This window comes from Prinia subflava, chromosome Z (assembly GCF_021018805.1).
Source record: "Prinia subflava isolate CZ2003 ecotype Zambia chromosome Z, Cam_Psub_1.2, whole genome shotgun sequence".
NCBI lineage: Eukaryota > Metazoa > Chordata > Aves > Passeriformes > Cisticolidae > Prinia > Prinia subflava.
The window spans coordinates 14,665,319-14,681,997 of record NC_086283.1 but is presented as its reverse complement, the minus strand read 5'-3'; the positions used below and the strand labels follow the sequence as shown (position 1 = coordinate 14,681,997).

General features: G+C 40.5%; 1 long non-coding RNA gene across 1 annotated transcript in view; it reads left to right on the top strand.

The window, feature by feature from the left end:
* The first annotated feature begins 831 nt into the window (after positions 1–831).
* Positions 832–16,679, top strand: part of LOC134564077 (uncharacterized) — a 254,863-nt gene continuing 239,015 nt past the window's right edge. The window contains exon 1 of the long non-coding RNA XR_010083467.1: positions 832–895. This is a non-coding gene — a long non-coding RNA (uncharacterized LOC134564077). The remainder of the gene's footprint in view (positions 896–16,679) is intronic.

Here is a 16,679-nt window from a genome sequence, read left to right as displayed (position 1 = left end):
AGGGTGTGGGTGAGATTGTTGCTCCCAGCAAAATAATTTGGTTTTACTATCAGTTTTGTGGTTTAGGTCTGAGGGGTTCATTCAGACTCATTCATAAGCCTTCTGTTACCAGTTCTGAGTATGTTTTTCACTGCTTTCACTCTAATGCCATGGAAAAGGATTAGACACAAAAGACCAGTTGCAAAGATGCTTCTTGTGGTCACTCATTACCACTGGGGTTTGCTGTTGTGCTCAGACTTCCAGAATGCTGATGCAATAGACTTAACATGGTTCTCTCTCACTTTGGTGACAAACACTATAAAATGCTCTCTTTAGGATTCTTTTGACTAGTAGTTACAGAGTTATGACATGTGCAACCTTCATCTGTATGTCTTTCAAAATAGTCACAATGACTACGGCACACTGTCAGCATTAAAAATTCTTCATAATTCTACTCTTAAAAGCAGCCAGCATCTCCTTCTGTAAAGCAGAGTGAGGGAAGCTTCTTCTCTTGAAACTCAGTCAGGTTTTGGTTTAGGAGCTGTGATGTACTGATTGTAAATAGGAGACAGCAGTTTCTACTGTTTGTGGTTTTTACCATGGCAGAAAAGGAAAGACAAGGCTGTACAAAGCAGGAATCCTGGGGAAGGATTAATTTGCCCATCTGTGGGACAAGTGTCTAAGTAATGATTTAAGCTCCCTCTGGTATGAGTGAGTTACCTGTGAGAAGGGACTGGATTTCTTTAAAATAACCAGCTTAGCCTAAATGCCTGATTTTAGTCATTTAGCATTGAGTAAGATGACCTTGATCTGCATATCAAGATACGATCTGTTGATTTTTTTTCCCCAGGTTTCCATTCTTAAAGGATTACATTACAAGATTCCAAAGGATATTCTAGCCAAAGTAGAAATAGAGGTGAGCCATGTCCACTCGCTTCTCCCTTCCTAATACCAAAGCCCACTTTGCAGGTTTAAGCCTGAGAATGTTGGTGAATTCTGGGTTGTGCTGTAGCCCAAGAAAATACTGACTGTCCGTACATTTGAATAATGAAATGCACGTCACATATTATTAAGTAATGGCAGGTGTCTGCCCAAGGTAATCCTCAGGGAAAGTGTGTTGCATTCCTTGAATGTCAATAAACCCCATTTTATGCATGGAGGTTTGATGAATAAATAAAACCTTGATTTTGTTCTGACAGGTGGCATCTCATTTAGTGCTTCCCCATGATGATCCAGATTCCTTTGCTCTTTTTATCTCCTGAGGTCCCTAAATTCCAGTTTGTCCCTAGTTTCCTTTTACACACCTGTTTTGAGGCATGAGTTAATATGTGGGTGCCTCAGTTTCACTTCACAAAAAGTAGGCCGTGTCTCAGGAGGCTGTGTTCAGCTCAGAGAAAGAACTGCATTTTGGAGGTGGTATTTATTAGGCAACCTAGTATCATAGAAAAATAGAGAGGCCCCAAAAACCCCCCAAACCTGTAAGTTAAAGGAGACCTATGAAGGCTTCTGCTGACATTGCTAAGCTTGACCACGTGTCCCTAAAATGAGCATGAGGAGGCACGCACAGCTTTGAGATCCCCAGTTTTAAAATCAGTTTTAATAGGACACCACAGGTAGATTATAAGAATATAATGCTATATATTTTAAAAGATTAATTGTGACTGTTGAGACAAATTAAATGAAGCCTCGAAGACAAGTAAGGCCATAGTAAAGATGTGTTTCGTTTCTCAGGTTTGGTGTGGAATGTTTGACTGTTTCTCCTTCTCCGAATTAACATTGCTTTATTCTTCTGGGGTAAAACTGAAGCTGAATCACAACATTGCTGGGTTCCCAAGATTACCCTAGGATTCCAAGTTGCAGCTGGCAGGGTTTTCCATAACAATTTTTACATTATTTCCCCTTTACCATCATAGCTAAAACTCTTTTCACTTTCCAAGGTAGAGAACCTTTGTGGGCCTCAAGTTTTAATATCTAATTCAACCTTCAAAGTCTAAAAAAAGCATGCAGAAATCAAAAGGTTGACATGAAGTAAGTTATTTGATTCTGCAAATAGCAGTGCAGTGGTTCTTCCATTGAAGAGGCTGTATTGCCTTTAGGATTTAAGGTAATCTAGATAGTAATTTGCTGAATGTTGATAATTCAGCTACTGCCTCTCTGGAAAAAAGTAATTCACTAACTGCTGTATAACAATCTTCTCAGGAGTTGTTCCCCAGCAGACTACATGATCTCTCAGAGTGTTTTTCTTTCAGTTTTATGTATGTTAATATATGTGATCTTTCTTTTGTGTAAGATTCCCAGCAGTAAGTGACATTCTCATGCTAAAGAGCAGTGTTTTTGCTTTAGATAGTCACAAACCCTCAAATCCTGAAAAGGCAGGAGCAGGGGGCTATACACACAGCTAGACCACTGAGCAGGCTTCTTCCTGTGCTTGCTGAGCAAGACTGGGTGGGATTGGAGAGAAAACATGGAGCTGACAGCTAGGCAGAGCCACCTGCCTCAGAAAATAAAATTCTGGGGTTAGCAATTATGATATCATCTACCTAAGACCCTATAACTAAGGCCTGGATTCTACACATTAGAGTCTGAGGATTTCCAGCCTCATGAGAATTTTTATCTAAATGTTGTTTTCTAGCATTTCTATCCCAGGTGTATCACTGTAGATGTTAGACTGTGTCTTGATTCCAGTTTTGCCAGCTATAATGTTGTTCCACAGGTTCAGGTGTAAATGCTGGTCTTGCAGCATGCAGGTTCACAACTGAAACAGGAGCTGGCTGTCATAACTTTGCCTCTTAGTCTGCAAGTCCAGCTAAGCCTGGCCCTAAGGTGCTGGTTTGGCCATGCTTTTCTTAAACCATTTCTTGAACATATTCTAGTTTCTGTAATCATAACTGTTGTTGTAGGGGCCCTGTGGGGCTCAAGTGAGCCCATGGCATAGATAATAGACAGCATTATCTTTTTCCAAAACACATCCTCAGATTTTGTGTGATTTCTGGGAGGAACAGAAACCTGGACCCAGTAGTAAATAGATCCAGAGACTGCAGCAATGGGTAGCACTGGAGTCAGTCTTGCAAAGAACAGTCTGACATACACCCAGCAAAGCAGAGAATAGCTCCATAAAAGCCCAGTGGACTCACTGTGGTACTGTGTTTAAAAGGGTACCATGCATAAAAAGGCTTCATGTCGCTGCCTGAGACTGACATGTACCTTTGGTGTCCTACGTGGTCTGTGGACAGACAGGAGAGACGTGTTCCTGCTGCCTCTCCTGTCTGAGGCGGATGAATACATAGCAGAATTCATAGACATGCCAAGGTCACTTATAAATCATTGATGCTTTCTCAGTCCTATGCTTCTCAGACTTCAATAATTTCATTGTTCTAGCTGAACAGGAGTTTTACCTTGTTAAATTCAGGGAGTGCCACTAATGGCAGCAGTCTTTTATCCTATCCTTCTCATTTTCTGACAGATCCATAATGAATGATTAATCTCAGTGTGGTGCAAAGGGTTCAACTATCTGTTTCTTTTTTCCTGTAATAAAATATATGCTGTTTGACTGATTGTGCAGCATTTGTATTTGGATTTTTTTCAATTTAATCTCTTCCATATTGTGAACCTACTTAAAAAGCTGTATTATAACTCTGGAAAATGTATTTTTTCCCCTATTGTCCCTTTTATTATTAAAGAACTGATTTCACTATTTTTAAAGCACATCAGTGTGTGGGTCTTTACCACCCATCCATGGTAAGACTCAAGTTTATTGATTTTAAATACCTATATTTCACTAGCCTTTGTGATTATTGTCAAAAGTCAAAGGAGACAGAAACATCTCTAATATATAAGCCCATGTTGCCATGGAGGTATGACATTAAAAATCAAATTTCCCCTCTCTATTCATGGTCTAGAGCAGATTATCCAGGCATGTAAATCACTACAGCTCTGTGGGGCTGTGGTCTTCCGGACCAGCACACTTTCTGACATGGATGAATATTGGAATCATGTCCATACTTAAATAATTCAAGAGCATGGAAACACTGGGTCCATTGATTTGTTCTTTTTCTTGAAGTTATTTAAAAAAAAAAAAAAAGTCACTGTTCTTTTTGGGTTGAAATACTGAAAGCACAGTAAGATGCAAAATGAGTTGTATGGAAACATCTTCATAGGAGGCCTGATTGTTGTTAGGACATGAGCAGGTGTCTTAATTTACTAACGTATCATTCATGTCAAAATAACCTTGTAATTCTATGTTGTAAATTCAACACTTGCTATTTAATATTGCATAAACTGTATTGCTAGTTCTCAAGACCAGATTTACCATAATAGCTGTATTCCAATATATACTTGCCTGGATAGTTTGAAAGTCTAGTGGATTTCTTGCAGCAATTTATCAGTCATTGCTGACAGACTTGCTGCAGCGTGGTTTGTGACAGATTAACTCTTTGGGTAACTAGAACTTTACAAGTGGCCCTGAAATCCCAGTGACTTGTGTAAACCATAAATCTGCAGCTTGCTTGAATCTTTATGTCCTCGGGAAAGGAGACAAAGTGGTCACAGATTTTTAGCTTGTTGGGTTACCTTCCTGGCACAGGGACTTGCTGTGTGTTATTTTGCTTTTCTCCCTTGTTGAACTCCTGTCTTGTAAGCTGGTGGTACTTAAGGCCAGGAAACGTGTGGTGATCTTTTTAGTAATGGTGGTGTGAACTTCTGTTTGTAGGAACTCCCCTGCTGTCCGTATAACTACCCTTGGCACTAGTGGTGATTTTCAGAAACCTGCAGCTGATGAAATGCTGAGCTAACATACATTTTTCCATCACTTATGTTCAGATAGTACAGATGACCTCAGAGGTATCTACTCATTTTATGGACACCCTACGTCTGAAGTCATTAGTGGTTAATTTTCACTGCTGCTTGCTCTCAACAACATTAGTAGTGGCTTCATGAATTAGTAATGTGGTGCTTAAAGGTGAAAAGTAAAGACCTCATCAAATTCTGGATATTTGCATATACATTGCAGATAATTAACTATCTAAGAGGCAACACTTTTTTCTTCTCTCCCCCTCTGCTGTTAGGGTGTTCAGTAAGAGAATCCATTTAGTATCTCTTGCTGCTGAGGATTAACCTTTGTTTAATGCTGTCCGGTCCTATCTGGTGTATCACATGCTGCATTAACCCTCATTTGCAAAGCAGCTTCCTGGGTTCCATCGTGTTTACACTGGCAACATCCAAGAGGTAATTACAGAGCTCCTTTGAAAGAAATTAAGTGCTGCAGATGAAGTCTTTCCCACTAAATCAGAAATCACATATCCAGTTCAGTTTAAGAACTCAGGGAGATCCTCCATTTCTTTTCCCACTGAAACTCTTCTCCACCAAATCAAAAGCAGTTCTTCAAAGCATTGAAGTGTATACTTAGCATTACAATCTTGAATTCAATAAGACACTTCTGCCTTTACTAATCAGACATGTCTTTAAACAAAGCACTTAAACACATGCTTAATTAGTTATTGAGACAAGAAGCATGGTGCATATCCTCTGTTCCCATTTTAAAAAGGGATTTTTTTCCACAGTATATATGACCTCTTAAAGAAAGAAATGTAATTCTGACTTCAGTGATGTTGTCTTTTTGTTTTTCAATTGCATTTCAATTCAGTTTAGATAAAAATGATTCTTTAAGAGTAAGTCACAAGTTTAAATACCTCTTTTGCCCAATCCCTTTTGAAACCCTGTTCAGACTTGCAGCGTCTTCAAAATAAATAATTGTGCCAGAAGCTATGTTCATCAGGAAACTGTTTTTATTATCACCTGCAGAAACCAAATCACAGATGTTTCAATCAAAGATGATTTTTTTTCAAGAAAGGCTTTAAATTGCCAGCTCTGCGGTATCACATGCTTGCTTGTAGTCTAGTGCCTTATCCTTGAAATTCACAGGGATTAGTTTCTTCTAGAATACAGAAATTATTAGAAAAATAAAAAAAAAATATAAAACTCCATATAAAATATTTACAGAATACCAAAATCATTTAAAATAATATTTAAATTACTATGATTCTTAAAATTGTGTTCTAAACATTTTTTCTGAAGTTTACCATATAGTGGGGGTTGTGGATGGGGAGTGTGAAAAGTACACTTTGTGTTATGTGTTTCTGGGGTTTTTTGAAGTTTTTCTCTTTATTAAGGACTGATACTCTGGTGTATGTGGGCACTACACAAATCATTACTTGAAAGAGGAACTGTGAGGGATTTTATCTCTTGCACATCTGAGCTGATTGCTTTAGGGACAGAACTGTGATGTTCTCCATCTGTCCAGTAACAGATAACAGAACACACACTACGTAGACTCTGTGGACATTATGGTCACCACTCACGGGTTCCAGTGTCATGGTGAAAGTCATTTTTGGTAACAAGAGCAATGCATTCTGAGTAAAACTGATTGTTCAAAGCTTCAGTGGAAACTGGTCCTGACTTGTGCTTATTTGTAACAGATGCTAGAGAGAAAATTCTCAGATGCAGGTACACGTTCACCTGACTGAACTTGTTGATATAGAGACTGAGTCATATGTTCCTGAATGTGTAACAATGAAGTTCAGACTTAGTCACAGAGTAATTTAGGGCCACTCATTGTCAGTGTTGAATGGACATCGTGCATCATTTGGGAGAAATTCCACCTCTAATCATCTAGCTATGTCTGAACTTTGAGCAAGAGCCATAGGGGGTTTGAATGTCTTTTAATTAGTTGAAACACTAGCCTGGAATAAAGCCTGCTGTAGACCTGGAGTGTAAACTCCGTTGAATGCAGAGGTATCTGTGTTCCTTCCTAGCTACACTTCAAGACAAAAGGAACAGAGGTCCACTGCTCTTCCAAAGATATATGGGTATTTTCATTGTTTTTGTTGTAAGTCATGCAAGCATCAGTTTGCATTATAGACAATGATATTCCTGAAAGACATGATTGGCTGAAAATGCTTCATACTTGTGTAGAAGTTGTCAAAATAACTTCATAGTTAAGGGAATGCTTAACTTAATTTTTTTTCTTCCAATTTGTGTAGACATTTCTAAACTACTCTCCTGTTTGAAGCAAAAAAAATTAATTTTTCTCTTATTAATAGGAGGATGGGGTCACTTCCAGCCTGGTGATTCTGTGATTCTATTCCCCAGGATAGCTCTCAATTGCAGCTGCAGAGGTGACTTACCATCTCTTTGTAAGAGGTTGCAAGATCTTCAGTCACCACTGTATCTGTGCCTCTTGCAACATCTTTGGGAAGCAAAGGACCACCATTACCTTAAATAACTTATCTGGGATCACAGAGGACATGAGTGGTGGAGCAGGACTTGAGTCCATACCAGCACTGTAATCTCTCTGCCCTGTCACTGCCTATGCTTAAATGACTTCAGGGGCTGACAGCAAAACTTCTGGAATGCTGTTTTGCTGTAGAGGATTTGTCCATTGTCCAGGGCAATCCATCTACTTGTGCAAAATGCCCCAAAGCCTAAAATGTTCCTGATTGTAATCAATGTGGATGTAGGAAGTGCTGAAATCAATATACTGTCAGCACCTGTTTAATGGTAAGCAGGTGCTTAAATGTAGTGTTGCACAGGAGGGAATGGTGATAAAAGCTGCTGGGATCTGGTGTTGTGTCTGGCAGCAAGAAATTTTAAAATTAGGAGGAACATGTATTTTATTAGTTAGTGGATGTGGCTGTGCTGCAGTATCGGGTAATATGTTAAGTCATGCTCAACAAGCTGTCCAGCTCCTATCCCAACTCTGTGCTTGGATAATGAACTAAAAATTCAGTCTCATGAATTTTAGGTCTGTACCTTTAGTATGAAATTCACTTGAACTGTTGTGAAGAGTGTTGGAGGTAGAGTAAAGATAAAGGAATCTCAGCTCAAATCCTCTTTTTCAAAGGGACACATCAGCACATAGTAAGTTTTTCAATCATATTCAAGTAGATGATCATTATCCAGCTTGCAGTAAACATCTGACTTGATCTAGACAATTGTGCATTGACTTGATGCTAAATCAGTGTGGACCTGACCTTTAAAAAAGCAGTTTTAAAAGTCAGATGCCATCCTCTTTCTAGTTTCTATTCCTCTGCAACAAGGCTACCCTTGACTTTGTTTACTTGTCTTTCATTGAAACAGTTTGCCAGAAATCAGAGCTGCTTTGCTTAGCCACATAAGGCTCTGGTTTTAAATTCTGAAGCATGGTACAAAACTCTTACCAACTTAACCTCTATCACAACCGCACCCCCCCCTCCAAGAGACACTGGGATTTCTGTGATCCAGCTAGGGATGCCATTTGCCAACTAGGAGGAAACCTGAAAGTGGATATTCATGGACTCAGATTCAGTTTGGAGGCAAAAGGCTTCCTGTCTGCGGCCTTTTGAGAGATACCTACTTATCAGCAAACTCTGCAGGGGAAGGCAAGGGTGGAGTAACTGCCCCATCAAACATCTTACCTTTTTTTTTTTTTTTTTTTTTTTTTTTTTTCCCCTTATCTAAAACAGCTTCAGGCTACTCAAAATTTTATAACCTTTCAAAACCTTACAAGCCAGCTGTAAAGCAAGAGCTCCTCTCGTTAAACAGCCAGCAAATCAAGGTGTGAAGCTAAGGACATGCAGTAACAAGGGATATAAGAAACGTGCCTTTTCTGCTGCATTTATCTTTAATAAGAGGATGCCTAAAAGCTTTAGCTTTCTTTTATCTTTCACAAAGATTTACCAGAACAAGTGGTGCTAAGCCTTTAATGATGTTGCTTTACATAAACCAAAATGTTAAATTTTGTTTCCATTTTCATTCATCCTGGCTTGAAAAACCTCTATGTAAAATAAGAGTCTATTATTTTGGAAGTTTGTTTGGGGTTTGGTGAGGGGTTTTTTGTTTGTTTTTCTTTTTGAAATGCCAAGCAGTATATTGCTGGAGTATCTTGAATTCTTTTTCGCTTTCATAGTTGCCTTATATAGCCACGTATCTTGGTATTTGAAGTGATTCTTCTTTTCTCCTTTCTTCTCTGTGGAAATAATCAGTACTGCATTGTAACCAGCATCAGAGCTTCATTGCCACAAATCTCCTATGCTTGTTCAATGAAATGCACAATGAACAGTGTGGAACTTAAGCTTTTTTCTGACTCCAGGGTCTGTTCTTGCCAAAGTGAACTTGGCACCTTTTCCTTTGGCCTGTGGTTGCCTCGTAGTTCTGCAAGATCTGAGTCTTGAAGGTGATGCACAGCTCCTGTAAGCAATTTGACAGACCCTTTTGTGCTGCCATGGGGCTATGGTAGGGCAAGGACAGTTGGCCAGAGAATGGAACTGGCCCACCCTGAGTTTGTGATGTTTCTTTGGCATAAACTGGGACCAGTCACCATAGACTCAATGGGAAGTACATATATATCTCCACTCTTTCTCATCTCAACTTTAGTCATAGTCTGCCATGGTCTTGGTTGGTGTCAATGACCAAGATCTATTGATTTTAATCAAGGGATGGTAACTTATATTACCCAGATCCCAGCACAATAAAACTTCACACTTAAGGCCAGTCCTTCCTATCTGTCTGCTACATGGCTTGTGAGATCTCCTAAAACCCTGCAGTTTCCATTCCCGACCACAGGTGCTATTTCTGGCACACGCACATCAAAATGTTGTTTATTATGACAACATGCTTGTCCTCTTGACTCTGAAAAGCAGTTTGCTTGTGAGGGTGTCTTGGTTTGAAAGACAGGTGTCTGCTAGGGAGGAGCAGGACCCCCCTTGGGATGGAGAATTCAAATCCCCTCTCTCCAAATCATTATAATTTAGAAAACTAAAGGACTTTCAGGCAGAGGTATGGGGGTAGGAATAAAAGTCTTTTACTAGTGTGTCTAACACGGCAAATAAACAATAACAACTACAGCTCGAAGGGCTTTTTTTTTCACAAAGCCTGGGGCAGTCTGATCTTTTGGGGCTCTGAGAGCACCAGGCTGGAGCGGTGGAAAGTCCTGGGCTGGTGGATGAGACGTGTCAGAAGCTCTGTCGGTGGTGGCTGGAGGGGCAGGGATGTCCCAGCAGGGCAGGGCAGGGCACACAGAGGTGGGAAGCCTCAAAGCAGCGCCGAAGGAACAGCGGTGGCAGGACAGGGCTGGCCCAGCAGGGCAGGAGGAAGCGAGCTCAGGGTTCCAGCACACACGAGCAGACTGTGGTCGATTTTCCAAGACCGGACGGGGTTGGGCACCAGCAAACTCCCGCAGCAAGCAGCAGCCTGGCCATTCTCTCTCCAGTGCCCAGAGCAAGAGAGTAAAGCTGCCTCCAACCCTGTCTTTTACTTCTCCCAAAACTTGTGTTATCTCCCCTCTCTGGGGGAAGTTCCCAGAAGCCCAAAAACAATAGATGTGGCTCAGTGTTGCCATCTCCTTTGGCCACTTCTTTTGTTTTAGACAGGTGTCCAGTATTTAGTCTTCTAGCAACTTATGGGAAAAAATTCTGTAAGTGAAAAAGAAACAAATCTAGCCCCCAGCAGAGGATTAACCCAACTGGTTGTAGCCAGGCCACAGGAGTTTGTGCGGGAAGTATTTTCTCCTACCCAGAAGCCACAGAAATACTACTGACTACATAAGCTAGACACGTAGAAAGCTGCAGATTTTAATTTGTTTTTCTTTACTGGTGAGGAGAAAAAAAAGGAAAAGCACAACACAAAAAACAAATTAATTGGTCCTGCATTGCACAGAGAGAATGATTAATCTCCTGCATTCAGGAGCATCTGTCTACTACTTCTGCTTGAATTCCTCAGAAGGCTAAGAGTGTTTCTAATGGTCATTTAAATAATAAATGCCACCACACTCATTAAGGGTGTATCAGTCGTTCTTTTTCTGCTCTGGTGCTTGTTGTATTCTATTAATATTTATTGAATTCCAGGAAATTCATCCTGAGCTAGTGGTCCACATTTCTTTTCAAGGTCACCAAATATAAATATTTTATTTATCTAATTTAGAAAAACGACATTAGATGTGATGCAGCAAGCATGACAAGAGTATGAATTAGTGGAAAGCTTCCCTCAGGAAATGTATCCAGGTACCAGTAATGGATAATTATAAGTCCAATAGCTTCTCTCCTAGCAGGTAATAAAGATACATAATGGCAATACAAGCCCTCACCTGAAGGTGTGCATATGGCACTAACAGTTAGTAGCACAATAGACTATTTCCTGTGAGGACATGGAAACATCCAAATCTCTTTCTGGCATTTGCACCCTAAATAAGCTGATTAGAATTTCACCTTCAAATTTTGATGTTGATTACCATGTGGGCTATGTGACAGATTTTCAGCAGCCTTCGGGAATGAATATGCCTAAATATGTCAGATGCTTGATGTTGTGTCTTGTGCTGGTTAAAAAACCATGTCATCATATGAGTGGCTAGAACTCATTTTGAGTATTGCATAGGTTTTCCTGCCCCTGACTGTCTACTGTTCTCCCTTCGGACAGGGCTGTATTGCCTGCTTGCTGTATACCTGTAGTCCTGGAGTGGAGTCCTGTTTCTTTATCATCAATTATGGGATGAGGAGAAGGTTTTGATGATATCTTGTGCACTGAATGTTCCACACCATTTTCTGCTGCATACTTGACTTCTGCACTCTTGGACTCTGTCATCTTTGCATTCCTTGGAGATAAAAAAATTCCTCTTATGCTTATCATTTTAAGCAAGCACATCCTATCCATTTCAGAAATTGATAATTGCATTCTCGCAAATGCTGGCTATAACAAAACAATGTTTCAAAAACGAAAAAGCCAGTAGATTGTTTACCTCCTCTAAATGTTTACCAAAGAACAGTTCCCCCAAATTGAGTATTGAGCTGTCAAGACTCAAAGAAAATAAATGAAGTGGCATTTAATTTAATTGAATATTGTGCTTGTGGGTCTTTGTTTCTGTATTCAATTTTTAGTACATTGTAGTCTTTTGCTACAGCTAAGGTTAAAATTAAATGTTTGCTGCTATTGTCCAGAAATATCACAGACAAAACACAAGCTTCTGAAGAAATGGGCAGTGAAAAACTTTTGGGGTTTAGCAGTACTGTTTTTTAAATAATACACAGCATCTAAGAGAAGGTGCTACGGGAGAATTTGTTACAGAAAGGAACGGCAGAAACTCTGGAGCTTTAAGTGTCGTTGTGTGACCTGTCCTGCTTCCTGACTTTCCAGGTAAGCATTCCCAGGGCCTGTTGTACTGGGGCCTTGCTTGGCAAGGTTTTGCTAGTAGGTGGGCTACAAGGGTGGCTCCTGTGAGAATCTGTTGAAGCTTTCCCCATGTCGGACAGAGCCAATGCCAGCCAGCTCCAGGATGGACCTGCCAAGTGGCCAAGGCCAGGCCCACCAGCCACAGTGGTCACACCTCTGGAATAATGTATTTAGAAAGGGGGAGCAAAAACAACCCCTGCACAACAGCACCTGCAGCCAGGGGCACTGAGAATATATGATAACAACAGCTCTGCAGACACCAGGTCAGGTGGTGGGGAGGGGAGCAGGAGGTGCTCCATGTGCCAAAGCAGAACCTGTGGAAAGGAACCCAAAGTGCAGCAGTTGAAGAAGAACTGCAGCCTGCGCAAAGGATTCGTGTCAGAGATCCTGTGGGATGGCCCCCATGCTGGAGCAGGGAGAACAGTGTGAGGAGTCCTACCTCAAAGGAGGAAGGAGCAGGGGAAGCAACATGTTACAAACTGACCACAATCCCATTCCCTGGGCCCCAGCACTGCTGGGCAGGGAAGAGGCAGAGAAAATTTAGAGTAAACTTAGGACTGAGAAGAAGGGAGAGGTGGAGGCAAGCTGTTTCTAGATTTGTTCTTATTTCTCATTATCCTACTCTGATTTTAATTGGTAATCAATTTCATTTTTTTCCCAAGCTGAGTTTGTTTTACCCATGCTGTTAATTGGCGAATGATCTCTCTCCATCCTTATCTTGACCCAGGAGCTTTCATTATATTTTTCTCTACCCGTTCTAGCTGAGGAGAGAGAGTGATAAGAGCAGCTCTGGAAGGCACCTGACATCCAGCCAAGGTCAACTCTACACACTTTTCCTGATCTATCAAACTGGAGATTTACACTCTGTCTCATTGTTGACATTACTGATATTGAGCTCTGAAATGCAATACTAATTGGCAGCTCATTGGTAGTCTCAAGGCAAGGCCTTGAAGAGAACAGATATGGGGAATAAATCACTCCATCTGCCTTCTTGCAAAGCTGGCTTCACGCTGTAGGGAATAGGCCTAATCTCCTGCATCCTGGTTGAAACCATTTAAGATGGATGTGGGGAACAAAAAAGAGGAGAAACAAGGTCATTATGCAGTCAGAGGAATGAAGAGAGCTCTGATAAATAGCAAGCTGATTTGCTGAAATAAGTGTTAAAGGCACTGAAAGTCCTTATGACTCTAACCCTGAGCAGTAGTTATGGACAAGTGACAACAGGGAAGGGACACAAAATGCTGTGAGAAGAAAGACTGAAAAAACTGAGGTAACAGAAGAAACTGAATGAAATTGAAAGAGCAGGTATCTCTGACCTGCATGAATAATGAAAACTTTAGATCAATGTCTGGAAAGCCTTTTTCATGAATAAAATAGATCCCTGCGTACAGAGACACAGGGTGGAAAGCATAGAGACACCTGAAAAATTACCATAAGTGTGACCAAACAACTCAGTAAGCCCCTTAAATGGGTAGGGAAGTGTGACAAGGAGCTGATCAACCTGTGTGACAAAGCAGGAGCAGGGCACAGAGAGGGGAGTGCTCTGGGGACTGCCAGAAAAGCAAGCCAGGAGGGCAGAGCAGCAGTAGGTTGTTGAGTGGGTCTGAGCTGGAACCAGATCTGGAGACAGGCCTGTTATTGCAGACACTTCAGAGCATTAGGCTGGACAGGGAGGAGAGGCTTAATGGCTTTGGCAAACAGCTATGATAAGGGTTGGAGTTTATCAAGTGCTTGAGCAGAGCAGAAATATTTGTGGCACCTCCATTCTTGCTCTTCTCTCTAGTCACATCAGAAATTATGCATGCTGCATTAATGTATATATCTTTGTGAAATGTACCACATCCTCCCCCTATTTCAAACCAACATGAAAACTATGCATCTAAAATATTTTTGGCACCAAGCTAAGCAAGTTCTATCATGATAAGCTCCTAAGTAAATACTGAACAGTTGCTAATTAAGTGAAGTGTATAGTCCTTGATTTTTCAATTAACACACCCAACATATAGTAATGCCTTAATTATTTTTGTGCCTAAATATACTTGAAAGACATCTGCAGTGATCTTTAAAAGGCAGGTGATTCTCTGTATTTTCAGTGTTAGGGTAATGGTGGATTTAACTGAAATTGAAGGGAAGCTCTCATGGAAATGTACCATAGTCTGAACATCTTTGGCCTTAAATATCTTGGTTCCTCCTGTTACTTTCCATTTATTTTCACTTTACTCTCAGATGAGCCACTGCCAATAAATTACTTGACCCTTAGTCAGCCATGTGAGCAATTAGTCTGCAAGAGAATGTGTTTGCCTTCTGTAGATATTTCTGTCCAGAGGGGGATCAGCATTCTCTGCTGTGAGCTGTGGAGTGCTCTGGCATTTGGTTCAAACCAGGCAGCTGCCCTTCCTCTGGAATTGCTGTGGAGGAGGCTGAATAGCCTCATCACGAGATCACTGTTTGACTGGTGAGGTGAATTGGAGCCTGGGCATGCCTGCTGTCACTGGGGACCAAGTAACTGCCTTAAACAGGTCACCTAACAAGGAGATGCAGGGCAGGAGGGCAGGGAGACGCCCATGGCTTTGCTGCTGTCTGGACTCCTGAGTGCCTAATGACAGCCTGCTGCTTGTCTTTTCCCATGGCAGCACTCCTAATGGCCATCCCCATGGAAACCTGCTTCAAAAAGGATGCACGGATACAAATGAGGGCTAATGGTTTAAATTGCTCAGTGGAGGAATTTTTCAGTAGTGCTTAGCATTAGAGCTTGTTAGGATGGTCTCAAATGTTTTTAATCAGAAAATGCTGGCTTATGGAAACAATAAGCTTGGGCATGTTTGCAGGAAGTCAGCTGCAAAATGGAAAAAACCAAAAAGTTCAGATTTAAGGTGTTTTCAGGCCAACGTGTGCTGACTGAAAAGTTTGTCCTGTAGCCTGAAATTAATTTTAAAAGCATGTGTTACTTTGGTGATTTTTTTTTTGATTCCTGATCATATTTAGAGCAAATTCAAGTAATATTTGACTTGAGCAAAAACTGTGCATTTAGAGTGTGCTTTTGTATTTTTTCAATTTTATTATTAATATCAATTTGATATGGAACATATTTTTTGTATTTTATATTTTCTCGTAGGCAGGTAAAATAACCTCCTATCTACCTCTATTGAATGTTTATCTAAATATGTTCCATTTTACTAAAGTGTGTTGGTTTTTTGGTTTTGGGTGGTTTTTATTCTGTTTTTTGTTGTTGGTTGGTTGGTTTTGTTTGGCTGATTTTTTTGTTTGATTGGTTTGGGGTTTTTCTTATTCCCAGTGTGAGAAAATTATAGGAAAACTCTGAATGCCTTTGAAAAACCTTTCTTATATTTTGCAACAGAAATCTTACTATGTTTTGTGTTTTAATGTCAAAAAGTGTATTTCCTTTTAGCATGAGGGCTATGAAGTTGTGTTCACTTTCGAGGGGCCAGGGAAATGGAGGCACAGGTCCATTGAAGTTGGTTTCCGCTGCTAAGAAATGTACAATGCTGCTGAGCCACAAAATTCAAGCCACAAACCAAAGCAATTTGGCTGAGAACTGCTCTAGCAGTTGGCTGCTAATTCTGAAAAATAATCTACCACCTGTTGTTAAGTCTGTAGGATTAAAGAAGGTTTAATGTTTGAGGCAGGAGAAATTTATTGTTCCAGATGGAGCATAGTTTTTTAAAGAAGGTATGGGTGAAGATCAGTGCAGTAGTCCACCTCGTTTAGAAAGGTATCTTGGTACAAACCACAGCACTCTTAATAGCAACCTGTGGACAGAGATGTTTTCCACCTTCAGAATTTTTTTTCTCTATTTGGAAGTCATCACAGATGAGATTATCAGAATTCTTTAATAGATACGCTATGCAATTGTCACTTCTTTTTTTCACTGTGTATGTCATCGGATTTTAGTAAGAAGCAATAATATTATTGTCTCACTAAGAATGTAATCAAAGATGTGTTTGATGCACAGGATAAACTGTTTCTGGAGAGGAAAATATGAAAATTCAAGAGTTATTTTGTTCGAGTTCTGTTTACTGACCATCCAGAAGAAGGAAATACTGGCAGTGAGAAACTTTCAGAAATCAGTGGTATGAAATTGATGAGAAGACAGGCTAAGGTAAATCTATTAGTTGGAAAAACTAGAGCATATTGCTTGGAATACTTCTGCTCAGCAAAAAGCAGAAAATAGTTTTATGATAGACATATAATTTTTGTGGCAGAAGTGCTTTCAGGGAATATTTGCCAGTTTGGAGAAAGGGGAATGGGAGAATAGTTTCTGGTAGGGCTAGAAAAGGGGACAGTACTGTCAAACAGTCATTTGTTCAGGGCCTGGGAAACCTGCAGGGCCATAGAAATATGGGTCCAGTCCTGGCCTGGGTCAGCCTGGGATATAAATTTGAGGCATTTGGTGGGAAGAGGGGGAACTTGATTAGCATCATGCAGAGGTGTATGTTGTCAAAGCAGGCATGTTGGTGTACAGCCAAGATGGACACATGATGCTC